The sequence below is a fragment of the Lissotriton helveticus genome, chromosome 6 (genome assembly GCF_964261635.1).
Source record: "Lissotriton helveticus chromosome 6, aLisHel1.1, whole genome shotgun sequence".
Lineage (NCBI taxonomy): Eukaryota > Metazoa > Chordata > Amphibia > Caudata > Salamandridae > Lissotriton > Lissotriton helveticus.
Genome location: NC_136067.1, coordinates 364,028,895 through 364,051,366, shown reverse-complemented (window position 1 = coordinate 364,051,366; position 22,472 = coordinate 364,028,895).

Genomic DNA, 22,472 nt, shown 5'->3' with positions numbered 1-22,472 from the left:
GTCGGCACATTGCGCTTCCTGGCCACCCAGAACCGAGATATCTGCTTTCTGCAGGAATGCGGAATTCCGTACACCCAGTCGTACAGCCAGCTCGAACGGAAGTGGACGCACGGGCCATCCTTTTGGTCTGGAGGGAACGATTGCAAATCATCTGGAGTGGCCATTCTGATCAGGGGAAGGCATTTCACCGTGGACAAAGTCAACAAGCAGGTCAACGGCAGAGTGCTGGTCATGGACGGCTCGTGGGCCGGTGAGCCCGTTCGGCTCATCAACATCTATGCCCCCCCGGAGAAGAATGAGCGACTCGAGATGTTCAGGGTGCTCAGGATGCAACTCGTGACCTCCAGAACCATACTGATGGGTGGTGATTTCAACTGCATAGTAGAGTTGGATGGACGCAGTGGGCCAGGCTCTGCAGGAATGGATGTGACGTCCAGGCTGTTGGTGGAGATGATAAATGAGGCGTCCCTCCAAGATGTCATCGGGAGCATGGGGCCGAACGCCAGGAATTATTCCTGGAGCAAGCCGGAAGGATCCGTGCGTTCACGGATCGACCTCCTACTCACCTCCCCAACAGTAAAGCCTGGGCGAAGCTCCATGGTCGCCATCCACTTCTCTGACCACAGAGCAGTCAGTTTCGAGGGGGAACTTACAGGGAAGTTCCCCGCTGGCCCAGGTTCGTGGAAGCTGAACTGCTCTTTGCTGGACAACGAGGGGTTAGTGGCGAACCTCAGAGACGCATACATAGAGTGGAAGGACATGAAGGGCCTCTTTCAATCCGCCAGCGAGTGGTGGGAATGGGTGAAAGTCAGGTTCCGGAGCTTCTTCCAGGATGCAAGCAGAGCTGCTGCACGGGAAAAGAAGAGGACGTTCAGGGGGCTGCAAAGCAAACTGCAGCAACTGTGCGAACTCGAGCTCAGGGGATGGGACGTGGATGACGACCTGGAGGACACCCGAAAAGGGCTCGCAGAGCACTTTAGGGAAGAATCTGAGAAAATCATCTTCAGGACCAGAACGAGAACCTCGAGAAGGGCGAGAAATGCAACTCGTTCTTCTTTAAGAAAATTCACTCAGCTCACACACCGCTGGTGGAACTTCGGGACTCGGAGGACAACCTCCAAAGTGAGAAAGAGGACGTCATGAGAGTCGTTACGGACTTTTACGGCGAAATCTACTCACCGAAGGCGTCGGAGAGAGCCCAGGCGGACAGTTTCCTGGAGGGCATCTCAAAGACACTGGGCCCGGAAGAGAGAGAAGGCCTAGACGCGCCTTTCACCCTGGAAGAGCTGCACTTGGCCGCCACAACCTCCAAGAGAGGCAAGACACCCGGGAATGACGGTCTCCCAGTGGAACTATATGTCGAACTGTGGGACCTGATCGGGCCGGACTTGCCGACCCTCTACGAGGAAATGGTGGGCAAGGGCAGTATGCCGCAATCCCTGCGAAAGGGCATGATAACACTCTTGTACAAGTAGAAGGGAGAGAGAGAAGATCTCAAGAACTGGAGGCCCATCTCTCTCCTCAATGTGGACTACAAGATTCTCGCGAAGGTAATGGCCAACTGCCTAAAGAAAGTGGTAGCAAAGATAGTCCACCCAGACCAGTCCTGCGGTATACCGAGATGGCAAATCGCGGACAGCCTGGCCCTGGTCCGGGACACGATCGAGTACGTCAAGGGTCGCAAGATCCCGACAGCCTTGGTCAGCCTGGACCAGGAGAAGGCGTTCGACCGCGTTTCCCATGAGTTCATGGACCGGGCACTCAGAGCGCTGGGCCTGGGGGACTTCTTCTGCGACGTGGTGAAAACAATGTATAGCGACATCTCCAGCACGGCAACAGTGAATGGCTGGAGTACCGACCCTTTCCCGGTCCTGTCAGGGGTGTAGCAGGGATGCCCCCTCTCCCCCCTCCTGTTCATCTGCGTAATAGAACTCCTCGCGGAACGCATCGGGCAGAACAGTAACATCAGAGGAGTAAAGGAACCGGGAAGCGGAGGAAAAGGAGAAGTGAAGTGCTCTCTGTACATGGACGACGTCTCAGTATTCTGCGCAGACGGACCGTCCATAAGAGAACTGGAAAGGACTTGTATCGAGTTTGGGAAGGCATCAGGAGCGAAGATCAACAGCGCCAAGTCAGAAACCCTGCTCTTCGGACACTGGACCCCCCCCCCCCCCCCCCCCCGAGACCCACTACCATTCCCCATCAAGAAGGACTTCCTGAAGATCCTGGGAGTCTGGTTCGGCGGAGAAGGTGCAGCAGAGAAGACCTGGGAGGAGAGACTGGCGAAGACGAGGCAGAAGCTGGGACTATGGAGCCTCCGGAAGCTGACGATCGAAGGGAAGTCTTTGGTCCTGCGGAACGAGACCCTGCCAGTACTCCAGTACGTCGCTCAAGTATGGCCAGTGCAGACCACAACGGCCAAGGCCATCACAAGAATGATCTTCTACTTCATCTGGAGCTCGAAGATGGACAGAGTGAAGAGGACGGTGATGTTCAAAACCCACGACAAGGGAGGCAAAGGAGTGCCGGACATCGCCACCATCCTGAGAGGGATCTTCGTGTGCCACAGCGTGAGGAACACCCTGAGGACCGAAGATGAGAGCCACTTTCTGATGGCACGCTTCTTCCTGCTGCCAACGTGGAAGCGCCTCGGATGGGCAGAGTGGGTGAGCGCCGTCCCGTACAACTGGGAGACCCCGTGGTTCTACAAAGAAGTGGAGAAGTTTGTGAAGGAATTTGGCCTGGAGGCAGCTAGCCCCGCCACATGGACCTCCAAGCTTGTCCAGAAACAGATACGCGCAAGGGACGTCAGCGAGCCAATCGGCGCCCTCCCCTCAGCCACAGCAGACCACGTGTGGGGAAACGTCGCATCCAAGCACCTGACGAACCAGCACAAAGACACCGCCTGGATGGCCATCCAAGGAGGACTGCCCGTGAGAGCCTTCATGCACGCAAGAGGACTCAACCGATACAAGGCCTGCCCAAGAGGATGCACCGTAGACGAGACAACACACTATCTCTTCTGGGAGTGCACGTACGCACAGGACCTGCTGAAGGCCCTGGGCACAGAGCTTAGGGCCTGGATACCTACGACCTTCATCACCGCTGACTCTGTGATGTATGGACTGTTCCCAGGGACACACGCACTAAGCGACCTCCAGGGCTGCTGGAGGCTCCTGTGCTGTTTCAAAGATGTTCTTCTGTTCTCCAGAAACCGACTGGTAGTAGGGAAAAAGGAGACATCAACCCTGGGATGCCGTAAGATGATCCACAGCCTCCTGCGCGACTACGCAGCACTGGACGGATCAGATGGAGATAGCGAAGACGAAACCTGAGGACCCAAGGGGTAGCCTGTCACGCAGGGGCCCCAGAAAGACTCAGGGAACAAAAGCAACCCCAACGGAGGCCTCCTTGTCACTCAAGGGCCCCCCAGAGGGACCACTAACCTGTGTTTTCCTATTTTTCCCCTCAATCCAGGAACCAGTTTGGCGACCGGGGAGAGGAGAGAACGGATGAAGACAGGTGGAGTAAATGTAAATAATTTACTGTATGTATTTTATTTAACGTGACCTTTTCCCTTCACAGGTAAAAGGTCAATGGGATAGCTTGCGCACTTGTTGCCAAGTTTGTTACCAACGTCTTGCGAATAAATAGGGTGTTGTGGAAGGTGACGATTGATGTATCTGAACCAGAAACAATGCCCTGACACGTAGGAAAAAATAAATAAAAAATAAAAAAAATACACTTGGATCTGGCTAGGGGGCGCCTGAAAACCGGACACCAGTCTCTGCTGGGCCTTCGTTCCACGGCTTGACCGTGGCAAGGCTGCGTGGAGGCAGGCGAAAGGATTAAGGCAGGGTCGTGACCTTAGAGGTACACCTGGGGAAAGCTGGGCCTTCGCTCCACGGCTTGTCCGTGGCAAGGCTGCGCTGACCCCAGTTTTGTGCTGATGAGGGAACACCTTTTGGGGACAGAATTTTGAGCTCACACATAGCTGCAGCTCGAGGAAGCACTTGGAAAGAGGAGCCCCGGGCGCACTGGGATAGTGCACGGCTCGGGGCACCGCTCGGACCCAGACTCGGAAAAAACCCACTCGGAACACCTGCCCAAGCGGGCAGGAGACAGGTGAGCCCGACCCCACGGGGAGGGTGGTGGGAGGGTGAAAGACCGATCCACGAGCATTTTTTAGACCAAATACCTTTGGAGAGACCCCGGGCGCACCTCCTTGGTGCTCGGCCCAGGGAGACTCCAAAGAGGGAATAAAACAAAATTCCTACGTTCTCGGGCACAACTTTTTTTGGAGAGACCCCGGGCACACCACCGTGGTGCTCTGCCCGGGGAGACTCCAAAGACCGAAATAGCCACATTCCAAGGGATTGCGAAAGTACACTGCGAGCCCCCAGGGGCACCGGCTGGTGTTCGGCCAGGGGGCACGCAAACCGAAGAAAAACACAGCCTGCCCAAGCCACCCTCAGGAGGGCTCACAGGCCCCCCCTAGGGGCGAAAACTGGCAAATCGGCATATCAGTAAAGCAAGCCCCCAGGCGCCCTTAGAGGCTTGGCCAGGGGGCACGTCAGTGCGCACAGCAAAGCAGAAGCAACTCGGGGACCCCCGCTCCACCAGTCACCCGAAGGAAATCGAATTTTCGAAAAACAGCGAGCCCCCAGGCGCACCGGTTGGTGCACGGCCAGTGGGCACGCAAGGAGGCCCATTTATTTATAAAGGAAAGTGAGCCCCCAGGCGCACCGGCTGGTGCACGGCCAAGGGGCACACAAGTGCCAAAGAACCCACGTGAAAAGACAAGCGAGCCCCCAGGCGCACCGGCTGGTGCACGGCCAGGGGGCACGCACCGCACTACAGGTCACACCATGGAAAGCACAAAAAGCTACGCATCTGCCGCGGGAGACGCACGAGCTGGAAGCGGACCAAGGAACACCAACAACTTTGGAAAAGCAGCCCCAAAAGGCATCAAATACTCGGTAAGGTTCGAAATAGAAGAGGATGCAAAACACAAACGAAACCTTAGCCACTTAATGGACACTGTACTTAAAGGCATCTTCAAAATAGAACCCTCAGCTGTAAAATGCCTACAGGACTTTAGAATTCGAGGCCTTTTTGACATCACGTTTCGTGATGAGGGATTGTACCAAAACTTTCTGTTTGATCTAAACAATAAGAAAGACAATGTAGAGCTACAGGGTTACTCCATAACACCACTAGCAGCCCCCAGAGAAATACCCATCACAGTACATATGAACAACCCATTCGCCTCCCCATCAGAAATCACCAATTTCCTGGGTAGATTCTGCCAAAGTGTAAGAGGAGGTAGCGGGCTAAAAAACGAATGGGGAATATGGAATGGCAAACGCAGATTTATGGTCATTTTGGAAGCAGATGAGGCAGGGATAGGAGGGACAAAACACCCACCCTTAAACTTCTCCATAGGGCCAAACAGAGGATTCCTCTGCTACCCGGGCCAACCAAACTTTTGCAGGGCCTGCCTACAGTTCGGCCATACAAGAGAATGGTGCCCAGGGGACATCTGCAGGAATTGTGGAAAAGAGGGACACATGGCACAAGAATGCAAAGCACCCAAAAAATGTAACCTATGTGGGGGAATCAACCACCTGTACAAGGACTGCCCGGTCAGGGGTTCTACCACTACTCTTAAAAAACCCCTGTCTAAACCAGAAGCTGGACAACCAATGGAGAAACAGACAACAAAAGAAAGGGCACATAGGGAGGAAAACCCCCCAGAGTCACAAGAAATGTTTATCACAAGCCAAGTAGAAGGAAACCAGGAAGGAGAGGCACAAATACCACCCAACCAACCTAGCACTAGCACACAGCCACAGCAAACAGACTCAGACACAGTCTCAGAAACACCAGAGTGCCAGAGGCCTCAAGAAACCACCCTTCAGCAAGAAGAAAATAGAGATAGTACAGAAATACACCCCAGTGACACCAGTACCCACATCACAGGGCTAGAAATAGAAAACAATGAGGCAGAGAAGGGAGAGGACGAATGGGAGACAGCACAATCAAAGAAGAAAAGGAAATCTCTCAGACTAAAAAATTTGCAGGGAATGGAATCAGAAAAAAGCACAGTAGATCCCAAAGAACAGGAAACAAACACAGACACAGAGGAGGAAACATCGTACGTCAAGATAGCAGCAGCCAAAAACTTCAAAAAAATAGAGAGGAAAATAGAGAAGTCACACCAAAACTCCTAAAAAGGAAGAAAGTCCAACACCTAAAATTCTCCCAAGAGGCAATGTATACACGCCTCAAAAGGAGGGGCTCAATTAAATTAACTGAAGACACACTAGAGGGGTTCGACCGCCTCTTTCCCAACACAGAAGAGAAAATAGTTACAATTTTTTCTAACCTGCCCACCATGTCAGATGCAGAGGGCACAAAGAAATCAAGCTCACAAGACAGCTTAACGCCTTCCGCATCAGAAATAGGGAAAGAATCCCTATATGAATTCGAAGCCTATATGGAGGAAGAAGAAGGTGCCTCAGAGGACCCAAACAAAGAGACTGAGACAGAAACTGAGGAAACAATTGAAATAGACACCATTTAAAAATTGTAATGATGCACAAAATAATCTTCCTAATGGCTATCACTATAGCCACACTAAACGTGAGAGGATTGAAACAAGACAGGAAAAGGGCCTCAGTATTAGAATACTGCAAAATATTACAAGCAGATGTAATTTGCCTCCAAGAATGCCACCTCCCATATAACAACAATTACACATTCCTACAGAAGGAATGGAATTTAGGCCCCTCATTTTGGTCAGGAGGAGGTAACAAAAATGCCAGGATTGTCTTCCTTTTCAAAAGCCACGCTTTCTCCATCCAAAGACAAGAAGTCATAGAACACGGTAGAGCCGTGATATTGTCCATAAACTATAAAGGGAATAACTTCCGCCTTTGTAACATATATGGCCACACAACCAAAAATGAGCGATACGACCTCTTTGAAAGCCTACAACACTTCATAGTAGGAGCAAACCCTACTATCATGATGGGAGATTTTAACTGCATCTCAAAAAACAATGACCGGTTGGGAGCTAATACAACTTACAGATTAGACAAATCATCCAAAATGCTCAAAGAACTTATGGAAAACCTGGACCTGAAAGATGCCTATAGAACAAACAAGCCAAACTCTCCAGGTTTCACATGGAGATCAGATGACAACTCCACAGCCTCCAGAATAGACCTCATCCTGCTTTCTGAAAACATCACCTGTCATTCTGCATCCCTAGAAGATAGTTGCCTTAGTGACCACCAAACCTTAATTGCCAAAATAATCCTCCCAACCATAGACAAAAAAGAAAGGGGATATTGGAAACTTAACACCTCCCTCCTACAGGATCTTGAAACACAGAAGGAATATAAAAAGCTCTACAAGAACCTACAAACAAAGAAATCAAACTACACAACCTTCCAGGAATGGTGGGTGAATGTTAAAACACAGACTAAATCTTTTTTCTCTGCAAAAGGCAGGGAATAGCTAAAAGGAAAAGAGAGGAGTTCACTGAACTACAAGAACAACTAACACACCTTATAGAACTAAAAGATGCAGGAGTCCAGGTGACACAAGACATTAGAGAAACCAGAACAAAGATACAAAATTGGCTACTGAGAAAAAGGAAAGAAACCATTTTCAACTTGCGAGTCCTACAATACGAACAAGATGAGAAATGCAACTCCTTTTTCTTCACCAAAGCAAAAAGGAACCACACAACAATGGAGGGACTCATAGACAACCAAAACACCCTCCAAACAGCCCAGGAAGAAATAGTAAATATTACACACCAATTCTATGACAACCTATTCTCTGCAAAGAAATCAGACTCCAATGGTAGAGACGCTCTACTATCACACTATGACCTGGGTCTCTCCCAAGAGGAAAAAACCTACCTAGACAAGCCACTACAAGGACAAAAATACCTAGAAGTTATAGAAAAAACACCCAAAAACTCCTCCCCAGGGCAAGACGGTCTCCCATGGGAATTCTATAAGACTTTTTGGAGGGAAATAGCAATGGACTACATCACCATGATTGAAGAAGGGATCAAAAACAACAGCTTTCTACCCTCTTTCAACCAAGGGGCAGTAACTTTAATACACAAAAAAGGTGTGGCTAATGACATCAAAAACTGGAGACCCATCACCCTCCTAAATGTCGACAACAAAATTTTAAGTAAATGCATTACAAACAGAATGAAGAAAACCCTAAAGTCTGTCATCCACCCAGACCAAACATGCGCGGTTCCTGGGAGAAAGATCTGGGACAGCCTTATCACCATCAGAGATGCCATATCTAAAGCACTAGAGGAAAAAACCACCCTAGGAGTTCTCTCCTTAGACCTACAGAAAGCTTTTGACAGTGTATCACACGACTACATGTTCCAAGTCTTAAACACAATGGGTTTCCCCCCTCCTTCTGTAAAATTATCAAAATGCTGTACTCCAATGCAACAAGTAGGATTCTTGTGAACGGCAACTTCTCACCCAAAGTAAACATCAAATCAGGAGTCTGCCAGTGCTGCCCTTTGTCCCCAGCACTCTTCATCTGCGCCCTAGAACCACTGTTTTCCACACTAAGAAAAGACAAAGTCATCAAAGGAATTTTTGTCCCTGGAGCCAGGGGAGAGGTAGCAAAATGTGTGGCATACATGGATGATGTCACAGTCCTTTGCACAGGCCCCTCCTCAGCCAAGAGAGTACTGCTTCACTCAAAACTTTTCGCACAAGCATCAGGGCTGGCCCTCAACTTAGAAAAAAGTACATGTCTCACCATAGGGAACTGGAACCAACTGGGTAAACTGGACGTCAAAACAACTAAAAATCCAACCAAAATACTCGGCATCCTTTTTTCAGAGGACACAGAAGGACAAACAAATTGGCCCCCAATACAAAGCAAAATCAACCAAAAATTTGGTTTGTGGAAGAAGAGATCCCTATCCATGACAGGGAAGGTCATGGTAATCAAAGCAGTCATACTACCACTGATACTGTACCTTGCTATGATTTTTCCCCCAGACATATCAACACTGAGACACTTGCAAAAATGTTTGTTTACCTTCCTATGGAACTCCAAAATGGAAAAAGTTAAAAGAACAATCGTTTTTAAACACACACCAAACGGTGGTAAAAATGTGCCTAACTTGTACCTGTACATTTTTACAACGTACCTCTGCCTATGCCTGAATGCGGTGAAGGAAAAAAATAAATTGGGCCGCCCACTTCATCAGGTATGGAGCAGGAGACATCCTGCACAAATATAAACTTTTACCAAAAGACAACACAGTACCTGTGGCCTTTTTTCCGCACAAACTCTATGCATGTCTACAGCCATTTCTGCAGATGCTGAGAACACTTGAAATAGACACTGACTGCATGGGAAACAGAACACTCCTAAAGAAAGAAATTGAAAATCTGGAGAAAATGGAAATGGTCAACAACTTATCAGGAAACCTTTCCAAAAAAGTCTGGGAAAAAGTAAACCACCAAAACATCACCAACTCCCAGAAGGACATCTCTTGGCTGGCGGTCAACAACGCCCTTCCAGTAAAAACTTTCCAACACAAAAGAGGGCTGGCCAAGACCGCGAGATGCCCAAGATCAGACTGCCCAGGAGAAGAAACTGTCATGCATTTTTTGTGGTTGTGTGTATTTGCAAATGCTTTTTGGGGTAAAATGAAGAAACTTATTAAGGGGATCACAAACCTTGACACTGTCACATATGAACAAATTCTTTATGGCCTAGGAACCCCCCTGTCAAAAAATAAAGACAGGAAACTGTGGAGGATACTATGCGCTGGGAAAGAAAGCCTTTGGATAACAAGGAACCTAGTAATGTTTAAACACAAAAACCTGATTGTTAAAGATGCCATTCATATATGCCTAGACACACTGATGACTTACTACTACTCAGACATTAAACTTATGGGTAAAGAGAAAGCTGAAAAAGACTGGAAACAAAAGCAATGGGCAGAATGGGTAACTTGAATATATTAAGGAAACACTTTAGCATAAAAGTGTTCTCCAAATTGAAAAATATCTTGATGGAAAACCGTTAGGTAAATGCCTGCGTGCATTACCTAGACAGGTTAAAATGTTTACCACCCTATGGGATTGGTTGAAATGTAAATTGCACACTCCAAATTTTTAAATAAAGTATATTTAAAAAAAAAAAAAAATCAGATTCACAGCGCGGTTTCTGCGCAGTTGAAAGTTGATTTTGGACTATACTACGACTTTGACTTTTGGAGGCGAAGAAATTTGCTTTATGCAAATGTATGCAAATTTTCGAGACGGCCCGACGCGCTTTTAATTAAGGCGGAGGAGGGACACCAGCGTGCCGGTGCCTGTTTGTTCACTAGGAACTCAAAGTAGAACCCCCCAAGGGCCTGCGGCCAGCTCCTAGAGCACAGGTAACGTTGCGCGCTTTTACTCTCTCTCTCCTGGCGTTTTGGTGGACTAATGCTGGAGGCTTAAAACACCTCCTAACTTCCTTCACAGGCCTGAACAGCACCCAGATCTCTGGTAAGGGGGTTTATGCTTAGGTGGACACACCTATAACCCTGCCTTAGTCCTAGGGAGTGACTGGTCAGAGTTTCTTGCACTGCAGACCTCTAAGGTTTGCTGGGAGACACCCCAGGCACCCAGGCGGACGGTCCAAAGGTGAACCAGGTAATCCGGCGGTAAACCATAATTTACCAGGTGATCCCCCCAACCAACCAAATGGAAGACAGGGACACTGAACCCTCAGTGGCCACCACAGAAGGCATCCCCCAGCTGAACGCCCAGAAACCAAACCCCCTACCCCCTGGGGACAGCGGCAAGGTGGCGAGTAAGGAGGCACCCGTTGAAGTGGGCACCAGCGCAGGGAAGGCTGGCACCCCCAAGACCCGGGTACCCCAGGCCTCAGGGCCCAAGGCACCAGGAGGGCAAACAGGTGCCCCTGGAAACCCCAAGGCAGCCAAACCAGGGAGTGGAGGGAGGGGTGAGGCAGGGACCAGGCAGGGGACAGCCCCAGAACCCTTCAATGGGTACAGCATCACCCACAGGAACACCCAGCTCATGCAGTGGGAGATAAAGGAAAGAACCGGACCCCGAATGGAGCGAGCCTCATTCGTGAACAAAATCCTCAAGCCAGCAGGGGTCCAAGGGGACGAGGTACTGAGTTGCCAGGCATCCGCATCGGGCATGATCTTCCTACTCAGCTTTTTCAGTCAAGCACTCTTTAAGAAGTACTGGGACTTCTTTCAGGGGAAGAAGGAGGAGACACCCTACAGCAACTTCAGCGTAACGGCAGGAATGGAGCCAGCAACCACAGAGAAGAGGATAACGGTTAAGATGACCAGCCCCCACATCCCAGACAAGGACATCGCGTCGCTCCTCCAAAGGTACGGCACCATCCTGACAGGACCCACCAAGGTCAGGGACCCCAACGGAATTTGGAACACGACCTGGCAGGCACAGATTGACCTCCACAAGGACCCATCAGGGAGAGATGGCATGAAACACCCACCGGCCAGCTTCTACCTAGGATCAGACATGGGGAGGATCAAGTACCCAGGACAACCTTTCACCTGCAGGAAATGCGAAGGCACGGGACACGCCAGCAAGGATTGCCCTGTGAAATTCTGCTGGATCTGCAAGCAGTCCGGACACGACGCAAGCTCATGCAAAGGGACCAGGAAGTGCAACCTCTGTGGAGAGGTGGGCCAACACGTACTACCGATGCCCAAAGTCAGACTTGCCGAAGACATACGCAGCGGCCGCTGCAGCGAGCCCAGCCTGGAGCCAACCATGGAGACAGACAAGGCCGTAGCTCTCGGCAACAGCCAACGCCAGCCTGAACACCCTCCTGAAAGACGCCAGAGACCAATCGGGGAAAACAACAGCGACACCCGGGAAGGTAGACCAGAAGGGCCAGGATCCAAAAACAGCAACCCCCGCAGGACCAGGCCAGAGCAACGAAGAGGGCCCCAAAGCAGGACCGGACACAGGACCACCACCACCACCTACTGTGACGGCACCAGTCAAGGAACCCCAGACCCCCAAAGGAAACCCGAGGACGGAGTGTCAATGAGGGCCCCGCCAAAGGAAACCCCGAGGGAATCCACGCCGGCTGAGGGAACACCAGCCAAGGAACAACCGGAGCCCCCCAATGACGGAGCACCGCAAGAAACAGCACCGCCAGAGGAGGCCACCGGAGAGAAGGCACCAACGCCAGACACAGAGACCAAGGAGGCGGAGAAGGAGAAAAAGGACTCTGCCAAGGCAAAGGTTGCCAAGAAAACAGATAAAAAGGGAAAAAAGAAAGGAGGAAGGACGGACAACGACAGCGAGGAGGAGTGGGTTCAAGATTCGTGGACGCAAGTCCAATCCCAGTCGCTGCGCCAGAAAGCCTTCAAACTCGCAGAAGCCAAAGAGCAAACATCTCCAGCGCCAGGATCCAGAAGGCGGCAGCACAAAAACCGCCGCCAACGGGACCCAAGCCAGAGATGCTGGAGGATGGGGAGGAGCCAGACGAAAACCCCCAACGGACAGGCCCCCAGAAAAGGAAGCTACAAGGGAAGGAGGACTTCCTGAAGAGCAAGAAGGGGAACAACGCGGGCACCGATGACGAAACAGGAAACGGAACCCCCATCCTCATCGAGAGCAGCGGGGAGGACGAGACGGAGGAGGAAGAGAGAAACGAGCAGGAAAAGGAGGAATCAACCCTCCAGGATCTCCACCGCCAACTCAACAGCTTGGCGGCCATAGTCGTATCAGAGCATTGGTACCTGGCAGTAGAAAATGAGGAGCTCGTCGAATACGGAGGAGACGCCTCAGTGGAGTGGGGGCCAACGGAGGAACAGGATAACCTACAGGCACACCCAGGGCCTTCAACCCCAGTAGGTACCGAAACCAGACACTGACCGATAGCACAGAGACAATGGCTATATCATTGCTCACCCTAAACGTCAGAAGCATGAAGGATCAGCTCAGGCGGGTCGGCACGTTGCGCTTCCTGGCCACCCAGAACCAAGATATCTGCTTTCTGCAGGAATGCGGAATTCCGTACACCCAGTCGTACAGCCAACTTGAACAGCAGTGGACGCACGGGCCATCCTTTTGGTCTGGAGGGAACGATTGCAAATCATCTGGAGTGGCCATTCTGATCAGGGGAAGGCATTTCACCGTGGACAAAGTCACCGAGCAGGTCAACGGCAGAGTGCTGGTCGTGTACGGCTCGTGGGCCGGTGAGCCCCTTTCCGCTCATCAACGTCTATGCCCCCCCGGAGAAGAAGGAGTGACTCGAGATGTTCAGGGTGCTCAGGATGCAACTCGTGACCTCCAGAACCATTCTAATGGGTGGTGATTTCAACTGCATAGTAGAGATGGATGGACGCAGTGGGCCAGGCTCTGCAGGAATGGATGTGACGTCCAGTCTGTTGGTGGAGATGATAAAGGAGGTGTCCCTCCAGGATGTCATCGGGAGCATGGGGCCGAACGCCAGGAATTATTCCTGGAGCAAGCCGGACAGATCCGTGCGTTCACGGATCAACCTCCTACTCACCTCCCCAACAGTAAAGCCTGGGTGAAGCTCCATGCTCGCCGTTCACTTCTCTGACCACAGAGCAGTCAGTTTCGAGGGGGAACTTACAGGGAAGTTCTCTGCTGGCCCAGGTTCGTGGAAGCTGAACTGCTCTTTGCTGGACAACGAGGAGTTAGTGGTGAACCTCAGAGACGCGTACATAGAGTGGAAGGACATGAAGGGCCTCTTTCAATCCACCAGCGAGTGGTGGGAATGGGTGAAAGTCAGGTTCCGGAGCTTCTTCCAGGATGCAAGCAGAGTTGCTGAACGGGAAAAGAAGAGGACGTTCAGGGGGCTGCAAAGCAAACTGCAGCAACTGTACAAACTCGAGCTCAGGGGATGGGACGTGGATGACGACCTGGAGGACACCGGAAAAGGGCTCGCAGAGCACTTTAGGGAAGAATCTGAGAAAATCATCTTCGGGACCAGAACCAAGAACCTCGAGAAGGGGGAGAAATGCAACTCGTTCTTCTTTAAGAAAATTCACTTAGCTCACACACCGCTGGTGGACCTTCGGGACTCAGGGGGCAACCTCCAAAGTGAGAAAGAGGACGTCATGAGAGTCGTTATGGACTTTTACGGCGAACTCTACTCACCAAAGGCGTCGGAGAGAGCCCAGGCGGACAGTATCCTGGAGGGCATCTCAAAGACACTGGGTCCGGAAGAGAGAGAAGGCCTAGACGCGCCTTTCACCCTGGAAGAGCTGCACTTGGCCGCCACAACCTCCAAGAGAGACAAGACGCCCGGAAATGACTGTCTCCCAGTGGAACTATATGTCGAACTGTGGGACCTGATCGGGCCGGACTTGCTGACCCTCTTCGAGGAAATGGTGGGCAAGGGCAGTATGCCGCAATCCCTGCGAGAGGGCATGATAACACTCTCGTACAAGCAGAAGGGAGAGAGAGAAGACCTCAAGAACTGGAGGCCCATCTCTCTCCTCTATGTGGACTACAAGATTCTCGCGAAGGTAATGGCCAACCGCCTAAAGAAAGTGGTAGCAAAGATAGTCCACCCAGACCAGTCCTGCGGTATACCGGGACGGCAAATCGCGGACAGCCTGGCCCTGGTCCGGGACACGATCGAGTACGTCAAGGGCGAAAGATCCCGACGGCCTTGGTCAGCCTAGACCAGGAGAAGGCGTTCGACCGCGTTTCCCATGAGTTCATGGACCGGGCACTCAGAGCACTGGGCCTGGGGGATTTCTTCTGCGACATGGTGAAAACAATGTATAGAGACATCTCCAGCACGGCAACAGTGAATGGCTGGAGTACCGACCCTTTCCCGGTCCTGTCAGGGGTGAGGCAGGGATGCCCTCTCTCCCCCCTCCTGTTCATCTGCGTAATAGAACTCCTCGAGGAACGCATCCGGCAGAACAGTAACATCAGAGGAGTGAAGGCACCGGGAAGCGGAGGAAAAGGAGAAGTGAAGTGCTCTCTGTACATGGACGACGTCTCAGTATTCTGCGCAGACGGACCGTCCATAAGAGAACTGAAAAGGACTTGTATCGAGTTTGGGAAGGCATCAGGAGCGAAGATCAACAGCGCCAAGTCAGAAACCCTGCTCTTCGGACACTGGACCCCCCCGAGACCCACTACCATTCCCCATCAAGAGGGACTTCCTGAAGATCCTGGGAGTCTGGTTCGGCGGAGAGGGTGCAGCAGAGAAGACCTGGGAGGAAAGACTGGCGAAGACGAGGCAGAAGCTGGGACTCTGGAGCCTCCGGAAGCTGACAATCGAAGGGAAGTCTTTGGTCCTACGGAACGAGACCCTGCCAGTACTCGAGTACGTCGCTCATGTATGTCCAGTGCAGACCACAACGGCCAAGGCCATCACGAGAATGATCTTCTACTTCATCTGGAGCTCGAAGATGGACAGAGTGAAGAGGACGGTGATGTTCAAGACCCACGACAAGGGAGGCAAAGGAGTGCCGGACATCGCCACCATCCTGAGAGGGATCTTCGTGTGCCACTGCGTGAGGAACACCCTGAGGACCGAAGATGAGAGCCACGTCGGCTTTCTGATGGCACGCTTCTTCCTGCTGCCAACGTGGAGGCGCCTCGGATGGGCAGAGTGGGTGAGCGCCGTCCCGTACAACTGGGAGACCCCGTGGTTCTACAAAGAAGTGGAGAAGTTTGTGAAGGAATTTAGCCGGGAGGCAGCTAGCCCCGCCACATGGACCTCCAAGCTTGTCCAGCGCAAGGGACGTCAGCGAGCCAATCGGCGCCCACCCCTCAGCCACAGCAGACCACGTGTGGGAAAACGTCGCATCCAAGCACCTGACGAACCAGCACAAAGACACCGCCTGGATGGCCATCCAAGGAGGACTGCCTGTGAGAGCCTTCATGCACGCAAGAGGACTCAACCGATACAAGTCCTGCCCAAGAGGATGCACCGTAGACGAGACAACACACCATCTCTTCTGGGAGTGCACGTACACACAGGACCTGCTGAAGGCCCTGGGCACAGAGCTTAGGGCCTGGATACCTACGACCTGCATCACTGCTGACTCTGTGATGTATGGACTGTTCCCAGGGACACACGCACTAAGCGACCTTCAGGGCTGCTGGAGGCTCCTGTGCTGTTTCAAAGATGTTCTTCTGTTCTCCAGAAACCAACTGGTAGTAGGGAAAAAGGACACATCAACCCTGGGATGCCGTAAGATGATCCACAGCCTCCTGCGCGACTACGCAGCACTGGACGGATCAGATGGAGATAGCGAAGACAAAACCTGAGGACCAAGGGGTAGCCTGTCACGCAGGGGCCCCAGAAATACTCAGGGAACAAAAGCAACCCCAAAGGAGGCCTCCTTGTCACTCAAGGGGCCCCCAGACGGACCACTAACCTGTGTTTTCCTATTTTTCCCCTCAATCCAGGAACCAGTTTGGCGACCGGGGAGAGGAGAGAACGGATGAAGACAGGTGGAGTAAATGTAAATAATTTACTGTATGTATTTTATTTAACGTGACCTTTTCCCTTCACAAGTAAAAGGTCAATGGGATAGCTTGCGCAATTGTTGCCAAGTTTGTTACCAACGACTTACGAATAAATAGGGTGTTGTGGAAGGTGATGATTGATGTATCTGAACCAGAAACGATGCCCTGACATGTAGGAAAAAAAAATAATAATAAATCTGTTCTTATCAGTTCTTGCGTGGTTAACTGCAAAGGGTTGAGGAGGGACACCAGATCCCTGAGGAGCTGGGCCTGCGACCTCTGGCTTGTCCCGAGCCAGGCTGCGCGACAAAGGGTGAAGGGTTCCTACGGCGAGCTGGACATTGCTTGCAGTGTCTGCCTTAAGGGGCTGGGCCTTCGCTCCCTGGCTTGTCCGGGACAAGGCTGCGTCTCTGAGGCGGGCACTCAGGCAGGAAGATCGATATCAACGTATCAATATCAACGTTTTGGAACTGACACCAGGCGCTCCTGAAGTGGACGGGCTGGGCCTGCGGCACCTGGCTTGACCGGGACCAGGCTGACTCCCAGGACACCGAAGGGCACCTGCTGGAACCCCGCCCCGGCGACCCCCTGCAAGTGGAGACCTACAGCCGGCGCTGGTGACCACTGAGGACGGCGGACATCCCCTGATCGGGACCCCTGCCCAGCACGGGTTGAGCCTTGCTGACCCCCCCCCCCCGCGGGATTCACCGACTGGCCCCTCCGGACGTCGTGGGACTTGGACCGGCACCTGGGCTGTTCCCGCGCTCACAGCACGACCCCCCCCCCGCCCCCTGTCCTGGGGGCCGGGAGGGTGACAGCCCCGGCCTTCCCTCATCTGGCTGGGCTGCCCGAGTCCCGGAGCACCGTTGGGGCGCCATCCGAACACTCAGTGTGACACACGCACACGGAGGTAAGACCGACTGAGCCCTTGAGCTAAGAACACTTCTTACGTCCCTGCCTCTGAACTTGGGATAACAGGGAGTGTGTGAGACTGAGCCTCTTGCCTGTGCTCGGCCTCCGCCGCGAAGCACTACTGAACTGCCTAATTAGCATATTTCGCGGACGGAGAGGCAGGACAGCCGCAGCTGCAGCCTCTCTGCCCTCGTGAGCGGCGCACAGGAAGCGCTCGCCGTTCCCAGTTTCTGGGCCACATTAGCCCGCGTGGTAACGCTTGGGGAGCCCACCACCCTTACCCCCCTCTCCCCCCCCTCATGGCAGCATACTCCACAGCCGCAGGATCCACCAGAATGGGTGATCACATCCCCAATACGATCCGAGTGGAAGTGTGGGGGGAAGTTAGAAAGGAGAAAAATCTATTGTATTTGGTCGAAGATGTTCTAAAAAAAGAGTGTGGCGTGACTGAACGCGCCATTGAATGTGTACAAGATTTTGCGACAAGGGGGTTATATGATGTGACCTTTGTCAGTGATTCAATATGTCAGGAAGTGTTGCGTATTGTAACGAGACCAGCCTGTCCTCAGAGGTCTCCACTTCACACCCATGTTTGCACCGAGGGAAGTGGTACTTATTGTTCATATGTATAACCCATACACTGATCCACGTCTGATTGAGATTTTCCTTTCTAGGTACTGTGAAACTTTTCGGGGGGGGCAAAAGATTAAAAACATGTGTGGCATTTGGAACGGAAAGCGGAAATACCAGGTCACTTTTAAGGAAGACCCGAGCGGAGTGGGGGGCTTTGCTCACCCCCCCAGTCCTTCAACCTGGGGGCAAACAAGGGTTTCCTGCTCTATTCAGGCCAGCCCTCCTTTTGTAGAATGTGTCAGCAGTTCGGTCACGTTAAAGATCAATGCTCTGGACAGGCGTGCCGTAACTGTGGTAGCCTAGACCATAAAACGCCAGAGTGTATGGTACCCAAGAAATGCAACCTTTGTGGTAGTGACCAGCACCTCTTCAGAACGTGCCCAAAGAAGAAATTTTCCTATGCCTCTACAGCCGGTGGAACCCCATCCCCCCCCCCCCCCCTGCCTGTGGGTCAAGCTCCAGGGTCAAAAAACACAGTGGAGGTCTCAGATGTGTCTCAGCTTGGTACTGATCCCCTTGATGCTGAAGTTCTAGGAATCATAGATGGCATAGAAATACGGTGCTGCGGGGGACAGGCGGACCAGGGGGAGGAAGAGGAGGCACAGATCACAGATGACCCCCCCCCCCCCCGCCCTGACCTCGTTGTAGACTTGACAGAGGAGGAGGTGCCGCTCCCCAGTGCGGAGGAACTGGCTGAACAGGCAGAAGCGGCGAGCCTTAGACAGAGCTTTTTAGAGCGTAGGGCTGCACGCGCAGGGAAGACACAACCCCCGCCCCCCAGTACGGAGCCTGCATCTGTGGCAAGAGATTTCCCCCCCTACCCTGGTCGGTCCAATGTCCCTGTCCTGCCTGTGGTAACACCGAGTGTGGTGGCCGAAAGTGTGTCGGAAAATGTGGTCAGCGGTGTGAGCCAGGTGGTGATTGACCTCAGACGAGCAGCGTCAAACACGTCCGTCTCTACTCCCCGTTTGGCCCCGGATGTAGAGAGTACTAGCATGGATCATAATGGGTGGAAAACGCAAAACACCAACAAGCGCAAGAATAGAGAGGCGAAACTCATGGGGGACCAGTCCTCTTCCATCAAGCTGCGCAGGCGTGTGTCCTCCCTAGATAGGGGCTCCAGAGGGAACAGATATGCTCCTCTCTCCTCCCTCTCGCATTCCGAGGAGCGTTTATCAGATCGACCAATAGACACTGGGTTCACAGGTAGCCAAGCCACGGATCTGGACAACACACCAGACCTAGAGGCATTATTGATGCATGCCATGCACCCACTTTCAGATGATGAGTTAGTGATACCAGATAGTGGCTCAGAGGAGCAGGTTGCACAACACCCACGGAAATAAATATGGCTAATGTATTTTTTTACTGTCTACAGATGGCAGTCACTGTGGCATCTTGCAATGTGAGGGGTATGAACACCCCCCTCCCACGAACAATGGTGCTGGACTACTGCAGAAATGTGTGTGCTGATATTATTTGTTTACAGGAGTGTCATTTGCCCTTCCGACCCCGTTATGCATCTCTGCAGGCACTCTGGCCGGACGGCCCATCAGTCTGGTCCGGTGGCCCGGAAAGAAATGACGGTCTGGTAATGCTTTTCCAGCGCAGGCATTGGCAAATCACTGAGGAGCGAGTACTGGACCCTGGACGGGCGGTCCTCCTTTCGCTCCTAATGGATGGCATCCCAATTAAAGTGTGTAATGTGTATGCTTCCCCCCATAAACAAGACCGGGCGGAGCTACTCACCCTCATCAAACCTTTTCTTACAGGTGCAACGCCTTTGTTTCTAGTAGGGGATTTTAATTGCATACTGCATGTAAAAGACCGCCAGGGGCAGGCGACTGGCTACTCACTTGATGCTACTTCTCATTCACTCACCAGGTTGTTAAATGATTTAGGCATGTATGACACTCATAGGATCCACTCACCACCAGGCACTGGCTTCACCTGGGAAGCAGAGCACGGACAGGTGCGCTCTCGAATTGACTATATCTTTGCTTCCAAGGCCTTCACGTCCACATCTTGTACATTGGTGCCGGTGCCCTTCTCAGATCACCAACTGCTATGCGCCTCTTTTACCATCCCGCAGCGCCCGCAGAGGGGTCCGGGGTCCTGGAAGCTCGGTGGTCATCTGCTTCGTGACCCTGCTGTCACGGCCAAATACCGAAAACAATACGTTAAGTGGGCCACCGTTAAAACAAAGTTCCCCTCCCAATATTTATGGTGGCAATGGGTAAAAATAAAAACGCGCTCCTTTTTCCAGGCACAAGGAAAGCTGATCCGGCAAGCGGACTGGAAAGACTTCCGCGCTCTGCAAAACCACTTGGTGTTGGTAAGACAATTGGGGGCAGCGCGGAAACCTGTTCTAGAAGAAGTACGTGCCATAAAGAAGGACATGTCAGACTGGTTGGCAAGGAGAAACAAGGCCATTATGTTCCAATCCCGTGTCAAACAGTTTACTGAAGATGAAAAATGTACCTCTTTCTTTTTTAAAAAGGCTCAGGGATCCCACACACTACTTACCACTCTGAAGGATGCCAAGGGTGTCTGTAAACAAGGAGTTACTGAGTGCCAGGCTATTGCCCATGATTTCTATCGTGACTTGTATGCTGCTCCTACTAACCCCCCTTTGATTGCAGAGCTCGACTCATACTGCGAAGCGGCAGATGTGGGTCTGAACAGGGAACAGCAGACGTACCTTGCAAGCCCTTTTACCGGGGAGGAGTTCCTTGCGGCACTGGGCACAGCCCCCCCAGGCTCTAGCCCAGGCCCTGATGGGCTGACCTGGGAGTTTTACAAAACGTTCTGGGAACTTATTTGCCAGGACTTCATGGACATGGTGGTGACCTCCTTCCAAAAAATGATTTCACTAACGATTTTTTCACAGGTATCATCATCCTGCTTTACAAAAAAGGAGAGGTGACCTCTCTGCAGAACTGGAGGCCCATCTCCTTGCTCAACACGGACTACAAATTGATTTCCAAAGTGTTGGCGTGCAGATTTCGCGCTGTTCTGGGCGAAGTGCTCCACCCAGACCAAACTTGCGCTGTGAAGGGGAGGTCTATTGTAGATAGCCTGACCACGCTAAGGGATGTCATTTACTATCATGCTGACAGGCGCACATCCTTGGGCGTCTTGAGCCTAGACTTCCAAAAGACTTTCGATAGAGTGTCGCATGCTTTTCTTTTCACAGCGCTGCAACGCCTAGGGATCCCGACTACTGTGGTGAGCATGCTGCGGACCCTATATGCTAGTGCTTACAGTGTGGTGAGCATCAATGGCTATCATACCAAACCTTTCCCCATCCTGTCCGGGGTGCGTCAAGGTTGCCCACTGTCTCCTGCTCTCTTTGTGTGTGCACTGGAGCCCTTCTTATGTCACCTACGAAGGGATAAACGTATACGTGGGGTGTTTGTACCAGGGGGCAAGGGCACACAGGCTAAGCTTGTAGCCTACATGGATGATGTCACGATATTGTGTACGGACGCCCAGTCTGTCCGTAGAACGCTCACACAGGCATCTATTTTCCAGGAGGTGTCTGGCTTACGGCTCAATGTTGACAAATGCATATGTTTGAAAATGGGCCCATGGGACCCATTGACCACCCTACAGGTACCGGTGACCACAACGCCCATAAAACTGCTGGGGGTGATCTTCGCGGAACAGGCACCAATAGCACAAAACTGGGACGAGGTGTATGGTAAGCTGTCCAAAAAAATCTCATTGTGGTCCACGCGCACTCTGACACTGGAGGGCAAAGTACTAATTGTCAAAGCTGTGCTCATGCCCTTGATGCTGTACCTCGCCATGGTCTTTCCTCCCCCCCGCCCGTTTTGGCAAAATGTACCAAGTTGTTGTTCACTTTCCTCTGGGGCTCCAGGATGGAAAAATTGAGTCGCTCGAAAGTTTGTAAACATTGGCGGAAGGGGGGTAAGGGGATGCCACATGTGTCCATTTTTCTAATGTCCAACATCGGCGGAGACTGGCACCCGTGGACCGATGCCCCAGAGACTCCTGCCTGCATGCAGAGACTGTGTACCACTTGTTCTGGACTTGCGCCCATGCCCAGGCCTTCTGGAGTTTGCTACTGCCTTCTCTCAAGAACATTGCCCACATTCAGACATTGACTTTTGAGATGGTCTTGTATGGTTGGTCCCTGCCAGACCTGTACCTCCTAACGGCATGGCGCATTTTGAACTGCGGCAAAGAGACACTGTGGGAGGCCCGCAATGCCCTGCTTTTCCATCATAAGGTGCTCCACCCGGCGGCCTGCAGGAACATCTGCCTGGACAAGATGCACACGTACGTCCACATTGACGATGCTCGCTTTGGGGTTTCCCAGGCTAGAGCTCTGTGGCGTTTCTCGGACTGGAAAGGTTGGGT